At 34.2% G+C, this 14,048-nt stretch overlaps 2 protein-coding genes across 19 annotated transcripts in view; one reads left to right on the forward strand and one right to left on the reverse strand.

Moving 5' to 3' along the window:
* The window catches only part of CEP85L (centrosomal protein 85 like), a 142,724-nt gene that overhangs the window by 49,013 nt on the left and 79,663 nt on the right, over positions 1-14,048 (reverse strand). The gene's annotated exons all lie outside the window — the stretch shown is intronic.
* Positions 1-14,048, forward strand: part of PLN (phospholamban) — a 59,729-nt gene that overhangs the window by 42,752 nt on the left and 2,929 nt on the right. Inside the window, exon 7 of one of the 14 annotated variants that reach the window (XR_008553330.1) lies at positions 2,325-2,826. The exons of 12 other annotated variants lie outside the window; for them this stretch is intronic. The gene's annotated coding sequence lies outside the window, so the exon portion shown is untranslated. Of the gene's footprint in view, positions 1-2,324; positions 2,827-6,902; positions 6,997-14,048 lie in introns of those variants that run through there. One more of the 14 variants, XM_037520308.2, reaches the window with a different exon arrangement.

Genomic DNA, 14,048 nt, shown 5'->3' on the forward strand with positions numbered 1-14,048 from the left:
ATGGAGAGAACAGCAGGAACAGGGCAAGAGCAAGTGGTTAAAATATAAACAATTAGTAACATCTTGGCTTTTGCTTCAGTTAATAACCTTAGAGGTTCTTATCACTAAATTTTTAAAAGTAACTTAAAATAAAAATTAAATAACTGCATACATAAAAGCAGGCCATGAAGTACCATAGGTTATTATGAATTCAATGAGGGATGAAAACAAACTTTAAAAAATTTTTTAATAAGACTCAATTTAAAAATCTTGGGTTTATGGCCCAACAATCCTTTGCTTTTAACTTCCAAGTATATTTACATTTTTAAATGACAAGAATGTTACTCTAATCTTTAGAATAACTCAGCCATTCTAGTCTTACCCCAAATGTCTGAGTCATTCATATCTTTCTCTTCCCCCTACAAAAAGCTTTGAAATTGAAAAGGGCTTTTAAAATTAAACTACGCCTAACAATTACTTATGCAGGATCATTCATTCACTACCACTTTGCAGGCTTTCCCAGTTTCCCTTCATTCACCCATCCAATCATTCAATCAGTATTAGGAATTCCTGTGGGCCAGGTTCTGTACTAGGTAATAGTACTGTAAAGAATAAATAGTGGTACAAACATGAGTTATTAGATCAGCTCAAGATGCTTGATATTTTGTCTCAGTTGATATCAATAAACAATAAAGGACAGATAAGAAGCACACACAAAATTTTGTTTGGCATAAGATAGAGGGGGCTACACAGAAGATAGAAACTGAAACAGCACTTTAATGGGAAAAAGGGTGGTCAGGACCATATTCCTGCAAAAAGTAGGTGGGCTTAAAATACAACTGCTCAGAGGGGCATAGCACAGGATACAAAGGAATGTGATGAGAAGCAGCCAGAAAGACAGGGACTGAAAAAGCAACTAAGAGCAATGAATTTTAGTCTGATTGAGGACTTGGAGGGAGGAGCACAGGGGACTGTGGTGATGGTGCACAGGTGTACTGGTGAAGGAAATCCTATGGGGACTACACCTGGGCAGGGGGGTGGGAGAAGGAAGCAAATATTGTTTAAAAATGAACGATGTAAAAAATATATAAGATAAATAAAATTAAAAAAGAAAGAAAAGGAAAAATAAGGGGCTGTCCCATACAACTACTAAAACTGTATTCTTAACTTTTTTGTGCCATGGACTTTCTGGAAGCTCACTGTAGCCTACTTACCTGATCTAGGAATGCATAAAATATCTAGGATTTCAAATAATTGTAATAGCTATTCCACTGTTAAGGTAGTGAATCACAAGTGTGGGCTGCACACAATGAGAGTACATTAAGGAAAAGGGAAAAACAAAAAGAATAACTTTACAGTGGGGGAATCTGACAAACACTGTTACAATCCAGCCAGGAAGGTCCCCTTGACAATTACAGAAATGGCACTTTATCTGTCCAACCTTCCTTTAAAAACACATTAACCATTCTAACCGTAAGAAAAACATCAGAAAGCCCTAAGCAGGGGCATTCTACAAAATAGCTGACCAGCACTCTTCAAAATAGTCAGGGTGGCCACAAAAGAAAGCCTGAGACATTGTCACAACCAAGGAGACAAAGGAAATATGACCACCGAAAAGTATCTGGTGTCCTGGAACGGGGCTGTGGGAAAGAAAATGGGCACTAGGGGAAACTCAGGAAATGTGAGTCAAGTACAGGCTTTACTTGAAATAACATCTCTACATTGGTACAACTGCTGTGACAAATGAACCATATTAGTGTACGATGTTAACAAAAGGGGAAACTGAATGTGAGGTATACAGGAACTCTAAGTGCTATAACTGCATTCATTCTGTAAATGTAGAGCTGTTATAAAATTTTTTCAATTAAAAAAGATGTATAGGATTAGGAAGGAAATGAATTATTTCTTAATTTGTAGTATAATACTTGTGCTTCTTTATTAATGCATTAAGTAACAATTTTCTTATTTTGAGGTACTATTGATTTACATCATTGTTTGTACTTTGAGAGTACAGTACACCCCCCCTTTCAGGTGTTGTCACCAGAGTGCGCCCACCCCCAAAACATTCATAGTCCACAGTCCATATGCTCCTTCTCTACTTTATTCTCACCTCTCCCCCACCCCACCTGGGACTCCTCAGTGCCAAAGTCAGCTTTCACAGATTATGGTAATTTCAAAGAAGTGATGAATGTTTTCAAACTATGTGCAATAACTGTTAATATCTGAGACTGCTAAAGTAATAGCCCAATGTAATATGAATACATCTGCAGTCTTTGCTCTATAGTTCAAACTCAAAAAATGTTAGATTGCAGAGTTCAAAATACAGATTTTTTTTTTCTATTCAGATTCAAAGACCCTTGAACTCTATCCACAGACCGCTGGTTCAGAATCATCTTCTAACAGAAAAGTGAAAATAAACACTAACACCAAATGGACTCTGTGCTGGAGGATCTCTAATGGTCACTCCACATAGTACTTCACATCTCATTAAACTCTCACAACAAACCCATTACCCAGATAACGCAGCTAAGGAAAGAAAGTTGTCTGTATGAAGTCATGTGAACAAAACTGAATTCAAACTATAAGTGGACTCCAAATAGATTCTGACAAAGCACCTCTAAAACATTATCCACTCCATGTTGTAAAGTTTTTTATGATTGTTTTGATTATAATGTAGTCCACCAATGCTCCTATTAAACAACTTTCTGTTTTAGCAATCTGGCTAAAACTAAAATCAAACACTTCCTAGAGCACCCATTTGGACTAATAATAAGCAAGCAGCAAGAGCAAACCACAAGGAAAAGAGTAAATAAGAAAGCTCCCTATACATGTACAGATCCACTAATTAAATTTTTCTGACACAAACAGATTGTATCAGACTATGTATCTTTTTAAGCCAATCAGCAAACATGAGACAGTCACAGCATATTTCATTCTATGACAGTCTCTATTTTATCCAATTAAATATTACTGATTTTATTTTCTTAGTAATAGAGGTGCACAGACCACAACGACCTATCCCCTAAGCTTTATCTTTCAAATGAATGTGTAACTGGAAGACAAACTTAACTTAGACTTTCTAAAAATAGTAACAGTTTGATAAGTCCCAGTTGTTTATAATCGCCTTTGTTTTCCTTATTGCTGAAGATAAATCTGCAACGACATCTCTTGAGATTTACGTCATAGTGTTTTGCCTGGTTTCAGGTCTGATAGCCAAGTCTTCTATACTTTTTGAGTTGATTTTTGTGTATGATGTGAAATAGTGGTCTAGTTTCATTCTTTTGCATGTGGCAGCCCAATTTTCCCAGCACCACTTACTGAAAAGGCTTTCCCTTGGTCCTGTGTATATACTTCAATCCTTCGTCGTAGATTAGTTGTACTACATCAAACTAAAGAGCTTCTGTACAGTGAGAGAGAAACCAAATGAAGGGACACCCTATTGAATGGGAAAAAAATAGAGGTACACTATATATCAGACAAGTGACTGATATCAAAGACCTACAAAGAGATCATATAACTCAACAAAAACACAATAAACAATCCAATCAAAAACTGGGCAAATAACTAAATAGTTACTTCTCCAAAGATGACATGTGATGGCCAAAAGGCATATGAAAAGATGCTCATCATCACTTATCATCAGGGAAATGCAAATCCACAAGGGGATAACCACCTCACGCCTGTGAGAATGGCCCGTATCCAAAAAAAAAACAAACAAACCAGAAACAAGTGCTGGTGAGGGTACAGAGAAAAAGGAACCCTCTTACACTGATGGTGGGAATGTAAAGTGATCCAGTCTCTATGGAAATAAGTGTGGAGGCTCCTCAAAAAAACTAAAAATTGATATGCCATACAACCCAGCAATACCACTACTAGGTCTCCAACCAAAGAACAAAAAAACATTAATTCAAAAGGAAATTTGCACTCCCATTTTTATAGCAGCACTATTTACAATAGCTAAGATATGAAACAACCTAAATGTCCCAGAAGAGAAGAGTGGATCAAAAGATACAGTGTATATGTGTATATATATGTGTATATATGTATACACACACACACACACACACACAATGGAATACTAATAAGCAATAACAAAAGACAAACTCATGCATTTGCAGCAACATGGATGGAGCTGGAGGGATTATCCTAAGTGAAACAAGACAGGAGGAGAGAGAGAAAAACCAGAAGGTTTCACGTATATGTGGAATACAGAAGATCAGACAAAGGTTCAGAGTAAGACAAACTTTAATACAGACACTTAAAAGCTGACTCCAGACCTGAGACCACCCAGGGAGGAGGAGAGTGGGGAGGAGAATGGAGGCGGGAGGGGAGCACAGTAGAGGAGCACAGTAGACATGGTGGAGGACTGTGGGGGCTTTGGTGGTGGAAGAAGTACAGTAACCACACCCGAGGGGAGAAATCCTCTACTGTAAAACAAATAGTGTAGGGATGTAAAATAATGTAAATTTAGGGATGTAAAATAATGGTACTTCATCAAAAAAATAAGAACAGTAACAACTTAATTCATCTATCTTCATCTTAAAAATCTTTTAGTTTATACATGCTATTCTATGAAATCTATATCCAAATTATGATTTTTCCCCCACAATATGTCAATTATCAGGGAATTCTAAGTAAACAGATCCAGATTTGAATCCTTAGTCTGTCCGTTACCAGTTGTATCATATTTGATACTTACTGTAAAATCACTCTAGGCTTCTAGGTTTTATATCTCATCACTATTGGCAACTGATAACATTAATAAGAGAGCCTTACTATGTAAGGATTGAAAGGAAAAAAAACACTTCTAGATCACTAAGCAAAATGTCAAAAATATTTGTGCAATTTCTTTAATATTGAGTTTATTTTAACAAATTATAAATTTACCCTTAGCAATGTTCAAAGAAGATTTTTGCTAAAAATAATATTTTTGGTAGTTATAGTTGATTCTTTAAATAATGAGATCTGCCAAAATCAACAAGCAACAAGCAGCTATAAACCAGAGCCATGGCAGGGGTGGGTGGGGGGGGTCAGGGGAGGCGGGGAGAGGGAGTAGCATCAAAATAGGTGGGAAGAGCACAAGGGATATGATGATGGTGCACGGGTGAACTGATGGTGGGAATTTCATGGGGACTATAACCAAATGAGAAAGCATGCATTGTACAAAAATGAAGATGATGTAAAAATATATTAAAAATATAATAAAAAAGAAATAAAGAAATAAAATATGATTCTGTTAAAACTTGAAAAATAAATAACAAGATTTGCTGCAAAGGATGGATTTCATCTTTCCTTGGAAGAAGTCAAAATTGTCTCCATTTAAGAACACATAAGCATCTCCTGCAACACATTATAGTTACCCATAAAATAGTGAAGCAGGCTGAGTTCACTTTGCTGTAAGTACATAAAAAAATTAACAAATAGCTGCTCCAGAATAACAGAAGAGATGTAAGAATTAGAATTTGTAAGTGTACTAATTTAAATAATCAAATATATAAATATATTAATATATATTAATAACAAATTAGAAAAAATAGAAAAACGACTTTTCAAAAGAATTCTTTTCCCAGCTCTACTATAGTAAGAACTGTTCTAAGAAGTTCAAAATGTCACTACATACTAAAATTTCATTATGTAGTAATTTTTAGGGAAACAACTGGTATATTAAATAAGGAGATCATTTTAGAAATACTCCATAGCTCAAATTTCTAACACACGTACACCCAATGACAATAAAGTATTATATGTCATTGATTAAGAATCTACACTTAATTTGATATTGTTAGAAAGTTGCTCTTTATACTGATTCAGCTTATTAAAACTTTAGTAAGATTTCATGGTAATTTAATACAGCTGTTAAAAAATCCTAAGTATTAAATTTGTAAATTGCAGCTTTTCTTGGGGTGATATGCAGCAGTTTAAATATGAGAATTTGGGGCATAAGTATATTGGCAAGGTCTAATTGAATAAAACACAAATTATAGTCTTATAATACAAGACTCAGGCCTCCCCGGTGGTGCAGTGGTTGAGTGATGGGTTGCGAAGCTGCCCACAGCTTCTGCAATGACGATTCGATCCCCGGCCACCGGGCGAGGGTCCCACATGGCGCGCAGACCTCTCCTGCCGCCCGCTGCTCCCCTCAGCAGTGTACTTCGGTCCTTCTGCCTGCTCTGCTCCCTGCTCTGCCTATGGTGAATTCTCTCACCCTCCTGCGCTTCTAACTGTATCCAGTGCTTGTATAAATAAAAAAAAAAAAAAAAAAAAAAAAGAAAAATTAAAAAAAGAAAATCTTTAAAAATAATACAAGACTCATATAAGAATATAAATTCTTACTTTGTAACTATAAAATTAATTTTTTAAAACCAAAATCAATTATTAGCTTGGTTTTCTCATACACATACTCCCTCTCCCATATACACAGGTTTCAAGAAAAACAGCAAAGTAAGAAAGAAAAAGGTGTAAAAGTTGATCTTGTGAAAGTGCTTAGTTACTGTCTTGCCAGAAGTTAACATTATGAAGTGCAGTATTACAGCAACAGCAGCAACAATGAGACCTGTTTGGCTTAAACCAGTATTATTACTCTCATTCTATTAGAATTCCCATTTCTATTTTAGCTCGTCAACATTATCACCATCAGTACACAATTATTTCCAAGCACAAAGATGCATGAATCTTTACAGAAAGCTTTCTACCATTCAAACATACCTTTTAAAATTTATCTCCCATACACTTTTATAAATTAAAAACAAGAAATGAAGCACAAAGTGTTAATGACCTTGCCTACCTACAGAAAGACAAATGACATTCTAAAGTGTGTGCTTATAAGACTAAGGCCAACCAATCATAACTGTGTGTGACATCATGAGACCCCCCCACCCCCAGAATACACTTTCTCTTCCACCTACTTCAGTTGTTCCTATAAATATGCTAACAGAGTCAGAAAACTTTCCAGCAAAACAACCCTACAACTTCATATAACTTGAAATACTCTATATTGTGATCACCACAACAGTCAAGGTAAGAAATAGATTTCACTGATTTTGGCAATTCTTAGTTACTGAAATTTACATAATGAAATTAAACTTAGTGAATTTTTTTTTTTTTAAGGGATTTTTTGTAAGCTTCAGTTCAAAGTCAGACAAGATGTTTGGTATGACAAAAGCCTTCATATCTAAGTAAATGCTTGTCCACATTCAGTGACAGAATAAGATTTAACTTTGAAATGGTAACTGCAGGATTCATATTTGATCCTAGGTACTCACTTGTCATATTAATTTAACTTTTTTATTTTGCTTTCAAAGGTGGTAGTTAGTAGAATATCCAATTATGTTACTGTATTGGTGGTAGATTTAATTTCTCCTTGCAAAAACAATTCTGTTATTTGTTGCTCTGCTGAGAAAAAGAGTAGGACTGGGCTATTCACATCTGAAATACTCTCATATCATTGTGTAATGTACAGATAGGCATGACTATTTCAGTATTATCATAAAATGATTCCTTACAGCGCATATTAGAAAAGTGGAGTTTAAGAATATATAACACAAACTACTTAAAATGCTTTTGAAGACTTTTTCCTCTCCATAAAGTCATTCAACGTTTAACAAATACTTCTAAAAAAAATACAAACTTTTAATAAATTGAGTTACTTATATTAAATTCAGTAGTACACTGCAAATCACAAGTTTGGAAATTTTGAAAACACTTGTCAAAAACATAAAATTCTTTCAACTATCATAGAATAAGAATGTCACTTAAAAAATAGAGATACTATTGTGACAGCACAAACATTTGCAAATATCTCATCTGAGTGAATCTAATAAAATGATTCTACCTATCAATGAATTCACCTTTATGAAGATATTACCTACATTGTTCCTCAGCTTCCTCTCCTGAATTATGAAAGGATGGGGAGGAGACAGGAAGAGAAAAAAGGAAAAATTGCCCAAGAATGGAGATGCTACAATAAATTTTGTGTCTTCTGTATAAATTTAACTCTATATTTGATGTTACAATCCTTAATTTAGTATATGGATTGTGTCTTCATTCTTGTATCTCAGTCAAAACATAAAGACTATCACATGAATTTTACTTCATTCTTTTTATTTTCACAAATGTCAAGATAAAATTTATCTCTAAAATTCTAAGGTTCTATAACAAATATTACTTGTTTCTTATAGTTATGAAATTTGTAATTCCCAAAACGGCTTTCCTTAAGACATGCAAAATCATTTCTAATTGTTGTCTACCTTGCAGACACCTTAACTACCTCTCAATATCTTCATATTCATAAAATGTCTTTCCTTTCATATTACACAAAAGTCACTCAATGCAGGTGTTTTATATGCATACTTATGCATTTTTACTATCAAATTATAGTCCTAAATTTTAAATAATATGTTCATAAATTCTTTATAGTACCAGAATTTCACCACATCACATAATATTTAAAAGGTTGATAATTTCTAGAAAAAGCAAAAAGTCTATCAAAGTTATTCTTAGTGTATCCAGGTTAACAGAAACTGCATAATTACAGTGATAGTTGTTCAAACCTCAAACAATACCCTAATGCTAGACATTATGGCCTAACTAGTTTATATCTATCATTAGGCGAAATGGTAAGTACTGCCTTTGATTATAAAGCCATGTGATTTAAAACTAAAAGTGTCAGATAACATGGAAAGTGTTTGGTGAATGAAAGATGCTTAAATTATGAAAACTTGATTATTTCAAAACAGGTTCAGAGCATTTGCTTTACAAAGAGGAGACATGTCATTATCATTTCCTAAAACAAAAATAGCAAAATATTCCAGGAAGAAATTGCATTTTTTACATATTTACATATACTGTTTCCTAATCTCACTATCAGAGATACAATATTAGTATAAACAAAAATAATTCCAGAAAAACCTCAATTTATGTGAAATGTATGTAATGTTAATTATGTAATAAATTATGTACTGTATTAAATTTTAGGTAGATTAAAGTAAAGGTTAGATTATCTAAAATTAGACTGTGAATCTATTCCCAATTCTAGAAATAAAAGGGTCCATTTAAAATATCCATTATTCTTGAACAATTTCCTAAATGTCCTGGAATATACAACTATTTCACTTGATCTCTTAATTCTTTATATGTTTGACAATGCATCTCTATTTTACAATTGAGGAAACAGATATTAAAGAGGTAAACTGCCACAGGTCACACAGCTAAGAAATGGTGGAGCCTTGGCAGGAGCCAAGGTTTTCTGATTCTAAACCATAGACACATCTCATCCACTTATCAGCATGGCTTAAAAATAAATCATAACTTTGACAAAGCAACATAAATTTTGGGTCCTCAATACTGTTAATGGTACTCTAAAAGGCAAAGTTTGAAGATACAAAAGTTTATTTTAGTTTAAAGGCACTTCATGTCATTTAAAGTTAATTTATGCAAGAGACATTATGTCTGAATAGCCTGATTATGTCTATAATATTCCCTGATCATCTACAAAGTCAGGGATGCATGTTATAAAATATCCTCTATCACTGGACAAAATGTTATAGAAAACAAAATCCAAAATAATCACATAGACTTTAAAAACCAATCAAAATGCCACAATCAAATAAATTTCCTTTTATTTGTTTCACTGTTAACGTACCCTTGATTCATAAAATCCAGGTTAATTTCTCCCCAACACTTTCCTCAAAAAGCACGCTTTCATACTCCAGTTACATGGAAGCCCTCAGTTTCCTCAATTTCGTTTCTAACTCCCTCATAGTCTACCATTTAAAATATTCAACCCCATTTGCTTTGAGGTGCCTAAACAAAGGAATCCTGCTTTGTTATTTAGGCTATGAAAATTACTAACTTTCATCTAAACTGAATTAACACGATGTTGATCATACCAACAAAGGACTAATTAGTCAAAAGGTTAAAAATACAGGAAATAAACTAGCAAATTATAATGATCTAAAACAGATACTATGTAGTTTATTTGGACACTTCCAGAAATAGCACATCTATGCTATTCTCCTACATATTATAATTCTTAAGCATGTATTACTAAATAAACACATGAAAATAAGGCCTGGGTGTACTGTTCCACCCCACTCTACTTGTAGTCGACTGAGGACCTCTAGTGCTATTTAACATGTACTCCACCTTCAAATCTTTCCCAAAAACAGAACACCAATTCCTCTCATTTATGAAAAGTGGACAACCAAAGGCTTCACAAATTCCACAAGGAATAGTAAAGTTGCTCTTGCCATCCCTCTAAAAATTAGAATAATCATAGGTCCCACAGAAATACAAGACACTCTGTGAGTACTTTTCTGCTTCTTAACATCCAACTCAAGAAACAAGCACGTTTAACAGGCCATTCATTTTCCCTTAAAAATTCCCCAAAACACTCATTTCCCACGCATCCACTTCCCCTCCCAAAAAGTATCTTAAGTGTCAACTACTACAGGGCTAAAAAAATATTTTAATTGCAAATAACTTCATTCTAGCATGATGAACAGATAATGAAGACAAGCCTGCCTGCAGACAAAAGAGAAGGACCTCTCTATTCTGTTCTTGGATGAATTCTCAAGGCAGAGCTTTCAAGTGAGAGAAACAACTCATTCTGGGGTAAAAGTAGGAGTTGAAAACACATTGATTTTTACGTTTATTCAATTCTTCTCAAAACTAGGCAGAAGCAGCTTGAAGATTCTTTCAAATAGTCAGTGTGAACCAACAAAGCTCTGGAATGCTGTTGCCACAAAGTAACTTCAAACAGAAATTTCAAGTTTAGTATTAAGCAGTCTCCAAAGGAAAATGACTTAATGAAAGTGAATTTTTGGATTCCAACAGATTGATAATTCTAATGATTGTTCTGATTTACTTTAACAAGTCAAAAAAAAAAAAAGATCCATAAACAATCATTTCTGGATTATCTGCAAACATGACAGTGAATAATAGGAAACAATAAAACCCCAAACAATCCTAATATAGGTAAAACCCATAAATCCAACACTATAAAGAATTTTAATCTTGTGAACCAACTAAATGGGGGAAAAGTCTAAAAAGTATCTTCCAGACTGGTTTTATGTGTATTACTTTAATTTAGCAGAAAAATATTTGCACATTCACTAAAATAATGCTCTGACAGAAAAAAAAGGGAAGAAAAATTCTGAATTCCACAAAGAACTCATGAATTTAGGAATTTATGATTTAAATACCCCCAAAAAACTATAGTTCCAAAAGTTTTGCAAAGCACTAAAAGTGCTTGAATTACAGGTGAAGACTGTTGCTCAGCATATACAACATTATTACAGTATCAACTGCCTAGCAAATCATAAAGCACGCCACCAAAAGTTTACTAAGGTGCCTCTTGCACAAGAATACATCTGATGTTACCTTAAGATATAGGACTCACTGTGGGGAAAGAGAATTCCTGCAGAATGGGATATGCTAGTACCTTTTATATAAAATGTTACCTAATATGGCATGTAATATTTGATGAAGGATTAGAATTTCCTATGGCTTTCTCTTTCCTTCTTCCATCTCAAAAAACCAGAATATTATCTTGAACTCAATTGTAGTTATTTCCCAATTTCACCTTTGTGTGCAAAAGAAAGACTGAACAAAGGCTCTATAAAACCTATAGGGAAAGTACAGAGTGAGTCTTCCCATCTCTTAAAAAAAAAAAAATTGCAATAATGATAGATTTCAAAGATACTTTTCAGCCTCTGACATGTAACACTCAATATTAAGGCATCAATCACTTCTACCACCAAGCTCCTGTCATATACAGGATCTTACTGTTACCACTCACAACTTTTCAATTCTTTACATATGACAGTAAGTCCCATATTGTATGGATGAATTCTGGATTATCATGCAGATTTTGGAAGTTCAGTAGAATTAGGTCACTACACATTTCAGACTATAGTACCATTAAATAAACTGGGCCCAAAAAATGAAATGTATACAACACTTCAGCACGTAAAGTAATTTGTTCTTGGTTTGAGTGTAAGATTAGAAGGTAACTACAGAGCATTTAAGAATTTTGTTTCTAAATTTGACAAGAAACATCACACTTTCTCTTACTGGCCAATCCAACTCTCTCTGGTTGTCTCCTTTATACTTAATTTGTTTCCAGGAACAAATGTCCCCTTTTCAATAATAGTTGGTTGCTGAAGTACTATGAGACCATCTTTAAAATACATTCATTATAATTTCACCAGTAAGACCTCATCTTTGTCAGGTACATCTTTCCATACTTTACAAATATCCATTTATACAAAGTCTAGAACAGTTCAAAGTTGTTTTACTTGAGTTGTAGTCCTATCTCACTTTTATCATCTATGATAAGACTTGAGAAGAACATTTGAGATTATGCTATTCTAACTGGTCTAATATGTTAATCATAGCATTTTCTTTGATAATTAACTTTCTAAACATAATAAAGTGAGTCATAAAAATCCCTTGTTCAACATTTCATTTTTTTTCAAATGGTACCAAGTGTGCATTGAGTACTAGGATACAAAATAAAAGCCTGGTCCCTTACACTTATGAACTAAAAGTCTACTTAGGGGTACAGACAAGTAAGTGAAAATTAAAATGTAGTATGATACATATCCTGATACAGGTAACAATGAGGGCCTAAAAAAAATACTAGCATTGATAACCAAGTCTGCCATTCCACAAATTTAAATTCTATTTAAAGTGGACCTTAAGGACAACAGATTTTGTGTGGCAAAGAATCAAAAGTAGAGGGGGGTAACGGGGAAACATTGCAGATGAAGCCAAAACAAAAAAAAAAACATGTGCAAAAGGAAAACTCAGAAAAGGGAATTAAGTATTTATGGAAAGGTGACATGTTTCATGTGACTGAAGTACCACTCATCATTGCCAGGGTAGAAAATGACTCTTCCACATGTTTCAAAATGAACAAGAACAGCTTTTTCTTTTTCCATATATTATCTCAAATGTTTTTTTTTTTTTAAGATTTATTTATGTATATGAGAGCTGGGGTACAGGCCAGAGATGTGGGGGGTGAGAGGGCTCACCAGAGACAGAGTGGGGAACAGAACAGGCAGACTGACTGAAATACACTGCTGAGGGAAGCAGCAGGCGAGACCGGAGAGGTCTGCTTCGCCATGTGGGTTGCTCCCTGGCCAGCCAGGGATCGAACTCGTGCTGCAGAGGCTGCAATTGCTTCGTAGTGCGGTGCTTAACCCCTTGCGCCACCAGGGAGGCCCTATCGCAAATGTTTTTTAAGTTCAGTAAGTTCACATAGAAATTGCTAATGTTAATTTATTTATCTTTACTATATTCTGCCATATATCCTCATATAAAGTGACTAGTCAAATATAAACAGGAAAAAAAGGAATTCTTTCCCACAATTCCCCAACAGTATAAATTCACTATATCAAGTATAAGTAAATACAAGCAGAAACAGTTTAGAGAATGCATTTTCATAGAAAACAAGGCCCCTTTATTTCTACATTATTTTACTGAGGAATTCAAACAAGAATAATTAAATACATACCAAGTTTAAGCTAGACAGTGTTTTAGATAAATTAAGCAACAGCCTTTAGCCACTTGTTTTGGAAAATGAAGAATATATGCTAGAGATATCTATATATGCTAGAGAATATATGTTAGAGAAACACAGGTTGTTACCAACTCTAAGATAAAAGAATTTTTTGATATGCTTGATGCTTGTATCTACTAACTACAGACCAATCCTATGAAAGAGGGAAAGATCTGTAATCAAATGAAAGACCAGTCTATTATATAAATCAAAACATAAACAAGTTGAGGTACCAAAACTAATCTAATCACCCTATCCTACCCTATACCTTCCTTTGCATTAGGAAATGCCAAGTTCTAAGTGTTTACTCCTGATACATAACTTCCCTGTCCCATTCTTCCAGCACTTCCCTCAGCTCTACACAGCACTACAGTACTAGGCTCTCTCAGAAATGAAGCTGACAGATTGAGATGGCTTTTCAGAGGATATACAGAGACTAGGAAGGAAATCAAAATATGGCTGTCGGAATAAGGCAGTTACAGCTTGATTGACAACAATATATCAATAA

This window comes from Talpa occidentalis, unplaced genomic scaffold, assembly GCF_014898055.3.
Source record: "Talpa occidentalis isolate TD23 unplaced genomic scaffold, MPIMG_talOcc4v2.1 talOcc4.2, whole genome shotgun sequence".
In the NCBI taxonomy this organism is placed as follows: Eukaryota; Metazoa; Chordata; class Mammalia; order Eulipotyphla; family Talpidae; genus Talpa; species Talpa occidentalis.